Raw genomic sequence first — 12,652 nt, forward strand, 5'->3', positions numbered from 1 at the left:
AGACTGAGAATTGTTAGTGTATAGATGGTAATTAAATCCAAGGAATGGGATGAAATGGTCTGGGGAAAGTGGGTTGGAAAGAAAAGGGGAGTTCTGAAGAACACGACATTTGAGGAATGAGGGAGAGGGCAGCCAAACATCAACATAGAGAAGAAAGTGCCAGAGGGAAGACCAAAACTCAGGAAATACACAACTTCACGAATGCTGAAGGAAGTTAAGAGTGTCAAGGAGAGAGTGATCAAAGTATAAAACTTAATGAGAAGTAAAACAAAGTAAGTGCAGAAAACACGTTTAGATAAGATACAGTCCACATAGTACAAGGCAGAAAGCCAATGAAACTGCAAATCATAAAAAAAAAATAGGAAACATGTAATAAAAGAGTTGAAGTTATATCAAAAAGAACAGCTATGTCATAAAAGGAAAAGGACAAAGCAATAATTTTCAGATTATTTTTAAAATCAGAATTCAAATACGTGTTGCTTACAAGATGCTTGGCAGAAACACAAGATGTCTCTAATGGTTTTTGAAGGAAGAGGCAAACACCACCCAGGAAATTTGAATAGTATGGTGAATAAATACAGAATGGCTAAATTGTTCTGGAAATTATACAGTGATTAAATTTGAAAGCCTGGAAGGTGAAAAATATTCTGAAAAAATCACCAAGGTAAACTCAAAGGCAGTTAAAAAAAAAAACAAAAAACAAAAACAGCAGTAAACCAATCAGCACAGGTCGGTGAGGTGGCAGTGGTGGAAGCGGCAGGTGGGTGCGGCATGGGGGGGCGTGGGGGCGCTGGGTAGGCTCTGCCGAGATCCTGCTCAAGGTGAACAACCTGAACAACTGCATCATCGAGGGATGCTCAAGCTCAAGGTGGAGAACATCGCTGCCAATAACAAATCAGAAGTAGTAGAAGTAACATTTGTAGATTTTGATATTGTCCTCTAACATATTTCAAAACCTAATGGAGACAAAACAAAAGCGATGGTCAGTCTTTCCTTGAAATTCAACAAGGAACGTCAGGCACATGGTGCGGATGAGTTATAGCAGATAGCATATGGAAATTTCTTGGTAAATCCCAAATCAGGACACAATGTCTCCGCTATATGACCTTGAAAATCCGCCAACATCCGAGGATTCCATTGTGCATCAAGTCTGGTGTGTTGAAACAAAACTGTTTTGCTTCTGTCTTTGAGAAAGACTTCCAATTCCAAGCAGAGGGCAGTTACCCATTGGAGGGATGATGAGACCATGTATGTTGAGTCTAAAAGGACCAAGTCACGGTCATCTTCTGCACAGTGTTTAAGGACAACAGCGATGCAGTCATTGGAAAAGTGTTCATGCAAGAGTTCAAGAAGGACGCAGAACCACGCACGCAGCCCTACGTGTCCCGTTTAGCCACAGGGAAGCTCCTCTGGATTTGAAAGACATGTGTGCTGCCATGACACCCAAGACATGGGTGACAGCGATGGCTATACACCTCCCTGCCATTTCCTTGAGGCATACCAACTCCAGTGCTTGAGACAACACCATCCACCTGATCCACCCGTTCTGGAACAATCCACACTAACACATCAAGTGCCCTAAGGTCGATATTCACACACGTGTGTGGGCAAAAACAGCCGACTTCCTCAAGGTGCTGAACCATGCACACCCAGATATTAAGAAAAAAGAAAGGAAAAATGTCAAGGGGAAGATGGTTTCATCTCACTAACTCTTGGAAAGAGGAAGAGGAGGCAGCTAGCAGCTAAAGGCTGGAATTCTTACTACTGGGTAATCGTAGCTTTAAATATTGTACTTCTTCAGGTTCTTAAGGGATTCTCCATTTTGGTTCCATTTTTTACACCTTTGGAAAATAATCTACAGAAACGAGCTGTGCTTGCAAGGACTTCATAGTTCTCCAGAATTAAAAAAAGAAAAAAATGGTGCACCTGGGTGGCTTAGTCAATTAAGCCTTGGACTTTTGATTTTTGGCTCAGGTGGTGATCTCAGGGTTGTGATATCGAGCCCCACAGTGGACTCTGTGCTGGGCATGGAGCCTGCTTAAGATTCTCTCTCTCCCTCTCCACCCCCCATCTCACCCACCCTCCCCACAAAATAACAACAAAAATACTTTTGAGCATCGAAAGGCAACATCAAGAAGTAAAACAAAACAAAATAAACAAAACAGCCCATGGAATGGGAGAGAATATTTGCAAATCATATGCTTCATAAGAGTTTAGTATGTTTAGTATCCAGACTATATAAAGGATGCTTGCAACTTGACAATAAAAAAGACAAATAACCCAATTTAAAAATAAGCAAAAGTTTGCACAGTTTGCACTTCTCCAAGGAATAAATAAAGATAGCGAATAATACCTGAAAAGTTGCTAAGTGTATTAGTCATTAGGAAAATGCAAATGAAAAACACAGTGAGATTTTATACCCACACTGATGGTTGGAATTGCTGACTATAACAAGTTTTGACGAAGGTGTGGAGAAACCAGAACCCTCATACGTTGCTGGTGGGCTTGTAAAATGGTGCAGCTATTTGGAAAATAGCTTGACAGTTCTTCAAAAAGTTAAAGAGTTACCATATGCCCTAGCAATTTTACTTCCAGGTATATACCCAAGAAAGTTGTAAACATATGCCCACACACAAAAACCTGTGCATAAATTTTCATAGCAGCATTATTTATAGTAGCCAAATAGTGGAAGCAAACACAATGTCCACCAAGTGGTGAAATGGATACACAAAGGTGGTATATCCACACAATGGAATATTATTTAGCTATCAAGAGGAATAAAGTACTGATAATGTACTACAATTTGGATGAACCTTGAAAACATCTTAACTGACAGAAGCCAGCCACAAAAGCTACATATTTCATGACTCTGTTTATGTTAAATTGTCAAGAATAGACACAGGGACAGAAAGTAGATTAGTGGTTGCCAAGGCCTGGGGGTAAAAGGGAATGGAGAGATTATTAGCAGATATGGGTCTTTTTTTGGGGGGATGAAAATATTCTAAAATTTGATAGTGGCAATAATTACACAATTCTGAATATACTCAAAACCACTGAATTTGTACACTTTAAAAGATTAGATTATTTTGGTATGTGAATCTAATTTCAATATTTCAATAAAAATGTATCATGCTTTTATATTTACCCATGTAGTTACCTTTACTGATACTCTTCATTTCTTTGTATGGATTCAAATTACTCTCTACTGTCCTTTCATTTTGGTCTTAGTGACTCCCTTTAAGAGTTTTTTGGAGGATAAGTCTGCTAAGTAATGAATTCTCTCAGTTTTGGTTTATCTGGAAATGTCTTTATTTCTCCTTAGTTTTATAAAAGGCAGTTTGGGTCAACAGTCTTTTTCTTTCAGCACTTTGAATATGTCATCCATGGCCTTCTCGCTTCCCTGGCCTCTGACGAGAAGTCAGCTATAAACTTATTGTGGATTCCTTGTATGTGATGAGTTAATTTCTCTTGTTGCTGTCATATTTTCTTTGATTTGGCTTTTAACAGCTGACTACAATGTATCTATGTGTGGATCTCTTTGTGTCTATCTTATTTGCGGATCATTTAACTTCTTGGATGTGTAGATCAGTGTTTTTCATTACCTTCAGATGGTTTTCAGGTACTGAGTTTTCTATTGTTCTTTCTACTGCTTCCTCTTCTCCTTTCTTTCTGGGACTCCCATTATGCCTATGCTGACAAATTTGCATATGATGGTGTCCCACAGATCTCTGAGGCTCTGTTCTTTTTTTGTACCTCAGACTAGATCATCTTAATTGACATATATTCAAGCCTACTGACTCTTTATTCTGCTAATTCAAATTTGCTGTTGAGCCTCTCTAAGTGAATTTAATTTCTGTTATTGTTATTTTAAACTCTGGAAGTTCTAATTAATTGTTTTTTTTAAAGATTTTGTTTATTTATCGGACAGACAGAGATCACAAGTAGGCAGAGAGGCAGACAGAGAGAGAGGAGGAAGCAGGCTCCCTGCTGAGCAGAGAGACCAATGCAGGGCTCGATCCCAGGACCCTGGGATCATGACCTGAGCCAAAGGCAGAGGCTTTAACCCACTGAGCCACCCAGGCACCCTAATTAATTGTTTTTATAATTTCTATTACTATTCTGTATTTGAGGAGACATCAGTCTCATAATTATCTTAAATATTTAGATATGGTTTCCTTTAGTTCTTTGAACATATTTATAATCTCTGATTTAAAATCTTTGTTAAGTAAGTCCAACATCTTGGTTTCATCAGGAGAGTTTCCATTGACTGCTTTTCTCTCCTGTGTTTTTCCAGATGGGCCATGTTTTCATGCTTCTTTGCATGTTTCATACTTCTTTTGTTTCACACAAAAACAATGCATTTAAAATAAGTGAATAAAATCTGGCAGCTCTGAAAACCAGATCCCCTTCCCCTAGCTTGGAGTTATTTTGTGACTGTTTGTTATCATTTTTGTTATGGCTGCTGTTTGTTTTAGTCTTTCCTGGGTAACCCTAGAAAGTCTGTATCCTCAGAAGATAAAGTGTGTCCCCTCAGAAGCCTTTGCAGTTAGCTTTATGGCCAGGTAATTGTTGGACAGAGATTTACTTAAATGCTTTGAACCAATAAGTCAACCAGACTTTGCTAGGTGGTTCTACATGTTTATAAAGGTGAGCGTCCAATGATCTGGCAGGCAGTTTACAATTTTACTTTACCTGTTACTTCCTGCTCATTCAGAGCTTCAAGGTCAGCCTGAGGTGAGTGATTAGGGCCTTCTCTGTTCTTCTCTGGGCGTGCACCCTACCCGATGCATGTACAGGGCCTTTTAGACTTCTGGAAGGATATTGAAGGTTTTTAAGTCCCTTTATGACCATCTCATTCCCCATTCTTCCTTTTAAGTGTTTTTGTTCATTTGTTTTGTTTTGTTTGGGTCAGCCTGGTGTTAGCCCCAAATGTCATCATTGCTTCAGACAGCGGTGATGTTAAACAATTGCTGGTCATCATTTTTGATAAATGCTTTGGTAATATATTGTTTGCACAGAGCATGCTCTGAGTGAGGTCAAATAATGCTTCATTTTCAGAGCTTTTCCAAGGAACTTCCAGATTAGTCAAATGGTGAAAACGCTCTGGAAATGGAGCATTTTGAGAAGCTCCAAACCCTTTCTTACTCCTCCAGGAGTTGCTTGGCTGCTGATCTTCACAGCTACAGTGCTTACAAAGCTATTGGCTTCTAAAACTACAATGGAGTTAGGTAATGGGGGATGGGAAGACAGCAAGTTAAAACTGCACAATGGTCACTATTACTGAAACTCACATGATTTTCTTGAAAAAAATCCTCAGATTGTTGTAGACCTTTGATCAATTTCTAGAATTCTGAATTTTGGTAACTTTTGCCACAAATGTTCTCATTGCTTTTATGGATCAGGAAATTTTTGGAGATCTTCACTCCCATCATTTCATGGGTACTTCTCCTAAGAAGCATTTTGAACTGAATAAAAATGAAAACACAACACATTGATGTTTGTGGGATGTTGCTAAAGAAATAATTAGAGCAAATAGCTCTAAGTATGTATATTAAAAAAGAAAAAAGATTCGAAACCATGAGCTTGACTTTCACTTTAGGAAACTAGAAAATAAAAAGAGCAAATGAAACACAAAGTAAGCAAAAGAAAGGAAATAATAATAATAATCAGAGCAGAAATCAATGAAATAAGAGACAGGAAAACATATATAAAATGAACGCAATATAAAACTGATATGTTGGTAAGATTAATAAAATTGATATACCTCTACGTAGATTAACCAGGAGGGATACAGGGATGGAGAGAGAGAGAGTGGGGTAAGACACAAATACCCAACATTAGGAATGAGAGAGGAGGCATGACCGCACATTTTGCACATACTAAAAGGATAGTAAGGGAGTAGTATGAACAACTTCATGCCAGTAATTTGCAACCTTATGTGAAATGAATGAATCACATGAAAAACAAACTTATCAAATGTCACTCAAGAGAAGTAGATAAACTACATCTTTTTTAAAAAAATGAATTTGTAGGGGCACCTGGGTGGCTCAGTGGGTTAAGCCTCTGCATTCGGCTCAGGTCATGATCCCAGGGTTCTGGGATTGAGCCCTGCATCGGGCTCTCTGCTCAGCAGGGAGCCTGCTTCCCTTCCTCTCTCTCTGCCTGCCTCTCTGCCTACTTGTGATCTCTATCTGTCAAATAAATAAATAAAATCTTTAAAAAAAATGAATTTGTAGTAAAATTTTAACCACAAGGACTCTGATGAAAGAAATCAAAGATCTAAATAAACAGGGAGCTGTTGTGTAGACATGAATAGTAAAGTTCAATACCATTAAGATGCCAGTTCTTTCCAACTTGATCTATAGGCTCAATGTAATGTAAATCAAAATCCTAGCAAGTTATTTTGTGGATATTGACAAACTGATTCTACAGTTTGTATGGAAAGATAAAAGACCCAGAACAGGGGCACCTGGGTGGTTCAGGGGTTAAGCCTCTGCCTTCGGCTCGGGTCATGATCTCAGGGTCCTGGGATCGAGCCCCACATTAGGCTCTCTGCTCGGTGGGGAGCCTGCTTCCTCCCTCTCTCTCTGCCTGCCTCTCTGCCTACATGTGATCTCTGTCTGTCAAATAAATAAATAAAATCTTTTTTTTTTTAAGATTTTATTTATTTATTCGACAGAGAGAAATCACAAGTAGGCAGAGAGGCAGGCAGAGAGAGAGGGAGGAAGCAGGCTCCCTGCTGAGCAGAAAGCCTGATGCGGGGCTCGAACCCAGGACCTGGGATCATGACCTGAGCCGAAGGCAGCGGCTTAACCCACTGAGCCACCCAGGCGCCCCTAAATAAATAAAATCTTAAATTAAAAAAAAAAAACAACCCAGAACAGCCCACACAATATTGAAGAAACAGAACTCAAGAAGACTGACACTATTCGACTTAAAGACATTCTAAAGCTATAATAACCAATACAGAGTGGTACTGGCAAAAGAATAAATAAATAGATCAATAAAGTTGAATACAAAGCTCAGAAATAGACCCACGTAAGTAAAATCTTGCCAAAGGAGAAAAGTCAATTCAATGGAGAAAAAACAGTTTTTTCCATTAAATGGTGGTGGAACAATTGGATATCCACATGCAAAATAATGAACTTAAACGCAGACCTCACAACTTACACCTTTCCCACTGGCTGCTCTGAAAACCCATCTTTGCACTGTTCCCGTGTTCGGCTTCCCCTTCTTTGCAGCCACCTCTGCTGGATGCCTCGGCCACCACCAAGGACGCTGGCAGCTTTATCTCCAGAGTCCTGGAACTCTCACTTTATTTTGAATCCAATGCATTGGATCCAAGAGTGCTCCATCAGGTCGCTGCAGCAGACACCGCTCTGAGATCATCGCCAGGGACTTAAAGGAGAGGAAGGAAGTGGTGGAGAAGGCTGAGGATAGAAGAGATGTACCTGCTAACAGGGACACTGAGATTGAGAAAGATGGGGAGCAGGAAGTCAACAACGAGTGGATGAAGAGGGAGACTTGGGGGAGCAGGAGAAGGAAGGCGATGGTGAGGAAAAGGATGGAGAGGAAGATGAGGAAGCCGGGGCAGTTAGGGGCTCATGGGCAGCTAAAGATGAGGAGGGGAATGTCGACACCAAGAAGCAGAAGACAAATGAGGATGACTACACAGCAAAAAAGGAAAAGTTACACTTAACAAAACCTATTCACCTTTTGCTTCCCGTCTTGGACTCTAAACATGGCCACCTTCCAGTGGACAGTCCCGCTTGGCCACCCCACATGGGCAACGCCACCGTGCAGGTGACACACGCACTCCACCAGCCAAAACCACAGTGGGAAATTGCAGCAGGGGAGGAAAAAAGAACCCCAATTTCCCGGGCTCTGCCCTTTTTCTTAAAAAATACTTTAACAAGGAAAATTTGCATTTTCTATTTACTTTATATATTTCTGTACATATTGTTGGTGGTCAGCCATTTTCAATGATCTCAGATGACCCAACCAGTCTTCAGAGCATTTTCTGTCCTACTTCTGACTTCACCTGTGGTGTGCCTATGTTCATTATGATTATCCCAGTAACATTTTTTGTGTATGTACTCAGTTGTACTGTAAGTCTTTGGCTTGTATGAAATGGTTAAAAAGACCAAAAATAAGGGTGCCTGGGTGTTGCAGTGGGATAAACGTGGGACTCTTGGTTTGGGCTGGGGTCATGATCTCAGGGTCTTGAGATTCAGCCCTCTCAGACTCTGTGCTCAGCCTGGAGTCTGCTTGAAGATTCTCTCCTTCTACCCCTGCCACTTGCTCCCCCACGTTCTCTCTCTCACTCTCTCTCTTTCTTTAACATTAATAAATAAATTTCTTTTTAAAAAAGAGGCCAAAGATAAAAGATTTCTTTTTTTATCAGTCTTTTTTAAAAAAAGATTTATTTACTTATTTATTTATTTGACAGAGAGAGATCACAAGTAGGCAGAGAGGCAGGCAGAGAGAGAGGAGGAAGCAGGCTCCCTGCCGAGCAGAGAGCCCGATGCGGGGCTTGATCCCAGGACCCTGAGATCATGACCTGAGTTGAAGGCAGAGGCTTTAACCCACTGAGCCACCCAAGTGCCCCTAAAAGATTTCTTTTTTTCCCCTTTTTTTGTCTATGAAGTTGCTTTTTATTTATTTATTTATTTTGGCCTGTGTGAGGTATGTGTGGAACAATGTTGTCGAACAATAAACCAGAATTTTATTCCACTGAGCTGTTCTTAAAAAAAAAATTAACTCAAATGGATTATAGATTGAAATATAAAATATGAAATTATAAAACTTCTAAAAGGCAGCATAGGAGATAATCTAGGTGAATTTGGGTTTGGTAATGAGGCTTTAGATCCATCACCAAAAGCATAATCCAAAAAAGAAAAATACTAATAAGTCAGATTTTATTAAAATTAAAAGCCTCTGCTCTGTGAAAGATGCTGACATTTTAAAGAGGGGTCTTTCTATACATTACCTAAGATTTAGAAACACTGTCCTAGAGAACAACTATGATTTTTATCTTTAGAAAAGTTCAAAATCACTGTTAACAGGTGCCATTTAAAAAATCCCCAACAAAGTACTTTCAGAGGTTAAAATTTAATTAATATAACTTTTTATTAGATACTTTTGGTACTTGTAAAATGTATCCATAGTTAACTGAGTGAGTTGCATTCTTAAAATGTTAAAAGTCATTTTCCAAAACTTACAGCTTTTACTTTGAAAACATGAGCTTTAGCTTTCATTTATAATGGTACTATAAATAGCAGGGCCAGGCTCTGTTAAGATGATTACTGTCGTGTGAAAATGAATCATGTTGTCTGCACATGGAAGAACGCTTATTGTTTTATTCTTTATGCATTCAGCTCATCAGAAAGTGATCTCAAATCCTTTGGATCCAGGGGGCCAGGGCACACCCCTTATAATCCCAGTAAACATTGTTATCAGACACAGGGGAAGAATGTTCCCACAGGCCCTGACATTTGTACTGATAAGGAGCTAGTTCTCTATTAAAATCAAGGACTTGGGTTATATTTCAATTCAAAGAGCTTAGTTCATAACAGTACTTGATACCAGCTCATGGCGTCAAAGGCTGAGTAAAGATCAGCAAAAAGGTACAAACTTACTCCCTTAGCCGAGTTTTCTATGAGATGTTACCAACAGAATAGCCACAGCTATTAGTTTAAGCACAGATTTACAATTTATTAAGAAGGAAATTGATGTAGGCTTTACCTGGAGGTCCAATGTGTTATTGGTTAAAATATGGAGGCAGTAGAGATTTATCCATTTTTCTTTTTAAAGAGCCTAGATTATACTATGTTCAAGTACATGATGGTGTTAGTACATGTATGTTCTTCTACTTCTCCTCCCTCTCCTCCCTCTCCCCTACCTCCTCCTCCTCCTCCTTCTTCTTTGAATAGATGTATGTTCTTAAAAAGGTCTGAAGGCAGAAAATACTTCCTGGGTACTAAATTATTCTAGAGGTTTCTATACAAACTTGGGAGAATTTCTGAATCTAGTCAGAATGAAATCTAGTCAGAATGAAATCTTAGATTTTTATTTGTTTTTATTTTTTTTAAGTTTTTTAATTTATTTGACAGAGAGAGGGAGATCACAAGTAGGCAGAGAGGCAGGCAGAGAGAGAAGGGGAAGCAGGCTCCCTGCTGAGCAGAGAGCCCGACGTGGGACTCGATCCCAGGACCCTGAGATCATGACCTGAGCCAAAGGCAGAGACTCAACCCACTGAGCCACTCAGGCGCCCCGAAATCTTAGATTTTTAAAAACAACATTTCAAGTTTTAGACAATAAACAGATTGATCAAACAAATATCATGTACATTTTAGTTCAGCCTCCCTAAGTTGAATGTGTATAGGATTTTGACCTGAAAAAAAGCTGAAAATATTTTACAAACTTTGACTGTGTGAAGAGTGGCAGCAAGAGCCGTATTTATTCCTGACATCATGAAGGCTGGTGCTTACTGATGGCTATCCATGGGCCTGGTGCTAGGCTGAGTACCTTGCGCACTTCTCTCATTTAATCCTCAGATCACTGTGAGGTCTGTGCTGTTGTCATCCCCATTTTACAGATGAAGTTGAGAGCCTTAGAGGTTGAAGATCCCACTGCTGAAACCAGAGCCTGGCCTTTTCACCAATCCTATCAATGAACAAATACACAAATGCAACATGTTTATCTGTGTAAGATGATGGATTTAAGGGTGACATGAGAAATTTACCTTCTATCAGTCCTGTGGTAGCATAGTTGACTCCTTGCAAGGAGATCAAGGTGGTTTGGAAGATTTGACAGTCTCTACTCTTTTCCAGACTTCCCATCTGTGTCTGACTATGAGCAATCAGTTAATACCCAGCTCCTTAGGAAGCACTCTTTAGGCTCTCATCAATCACTACCATCCCTTTGTGGTTCTAGTCATTGGTCTACCAAATAATTCAGCAAACACATTGGATTACCACTCTAGATGAAGGAGCAGTAGATAAACAAGGATGCTTGTCCACTGGGAGATACTATATATTAGTAAGAGAAGTAATACATTCGAATACAATCTAATGGTGGTGCAGAGCTTTCTCCTTCCTAAACATACTTGGTGCTCATTTGGAGTTTGTATCTGCCTTGTTACAGAACATGATGTATTTATATTTTCAAGTGTGTGAATCTCTTATTCTCTTAGATGCTGTAAACCTCTTCATGATTAAACAACATGATGCTTTATTCTAGGAGATGCTTTCTCCAAAGATACTCACCTTCTCAGACCTGACTAATGTGGAATTGTATTTGTAGTTATTTATAGCAAAGTCTAGAGATGAGGGTCACCTGAGGGGCTTTGTCAGTCAAACATCTGACTCAATCTCAGTTCAGGTCTTGATCTCAGGGTCATAAGTTTAAGACCCATGCTGGGGCTTAAAAAAAAAAAAAAGTCTGGAAATGAAAAGAGTTTACTTTAGAGTTCTTAAAAAATATATACCAGCTTTTGATATTTGCAATATTTAAAAGAACTCTATGTGACCAAGAGACAACCACAAATCCAAAATATGATGTTAAAATAGAAAAACACATAAATTTTCACTGCTACAAATCTAAACTAATGTAATTATTTCATCATATGTGTGAAAGAATGAATATTTTGATATTTTTATCTCAAGAATTACTGTAATTGTTTATAAGTGACATTTTAAAAACAAGACAGGTGTATGAATTTTCACTATTAGACACAGTTAGAAATTTCAGATCCTGGGCACCTGGGTGGCTCAGTGGGTTAGGCCGCTGCCTTCGGCTCGGGTCATGATCTCAGGGTCCTGGGATCGAGTCCCGCGTCGGGCTCTCTGCTCAGCGGGGAGCCTGCTTCCCTCTATCTCTCTCTCTCTGCCTGCCTCTCTGTCTACTTGTGATCTCTCTCTGTCAAATAAATAAATAAAATCTTAAAAAAAAAAAAGAATCCTTCTTTAAAAAAAAAAAAAAAGAAATTTCAGATCCTTAGCAATCAGCATTTCTTTTTCTATGAAACAGTCCTTTTTTTTTTTTTTTTTTAAAGATTTTATTTATTTATTTGACAGAGAGAGATCACAAGTAGACGGAGGGGCAGGCAGAGAGAGAGAGGGAAGCAGGCTTCTTGCTGAGCAGAGAGCCCGATGCGGGACTTGATCCCAGAGACCCTGAGATCATGACCTGAGCCGAAGGCAGCGGCTTAACCCACTGAGCCACCCAGGCGCCCTCTATGAAACAGTCCTAAGGAGAAAATCAAATATGGGCACAAAATGTAAGTATAAGCATATTCAACACACTATTACTTATATAATAATAAAAAATACTTTGGGATAAAAACAAAATAACCAACAAGAGAAGAATGGGCTATTAGGTAGACATATGCATATAAAATGTTTTCAGTAAATAGTTAATAATACGGAAAAATGTTCAGTTAAGGAGAAAAGATAAAGACTAGTAGACAATGATGATAATGATCTCAATTCTGTAATAACCATAACCCTTCCCACATGGGATGCCCTCCAGCAGTGATTTCTGTTTTCTGTGACTCTGACCCATTACCCATTGGATTTAGGATTAGGGTTGAGATAGAAAGATACTCTTCTCCACTGGCCACAAATGTAGCAATGTGAACATGGAGGTGGAG

At 39.3% G+C, this 12,652-nt stretch overlaps 1 pseudogene; it reads left to right on the forward strand.

Moving 5' to 3' along the window:
• The first annotated feature begins 868 nt into the window (after positions 1-868).
• On the forward strand, positions 869-1,709 carry LOC125101623 (actin-related protein 2/3 complex subunit 2-like; annotated as a pseudogene).
• Positions 1,710-12,652: the final 10,943 nt, after the last annotated feature.

Source organism: Lutra lutra, chromosome 6, assembly GCF_902655055.1.
Source record: "Lutra lutra chromosome 6, mLutLut1.2, whole genome shotgun sequence".
NCBI classification, from domain to species: Eukaryota; Metazoa; Chordata; class Mammalia; order Carnivora; family Mustelidae; genus Lutra; species Lutra lutra.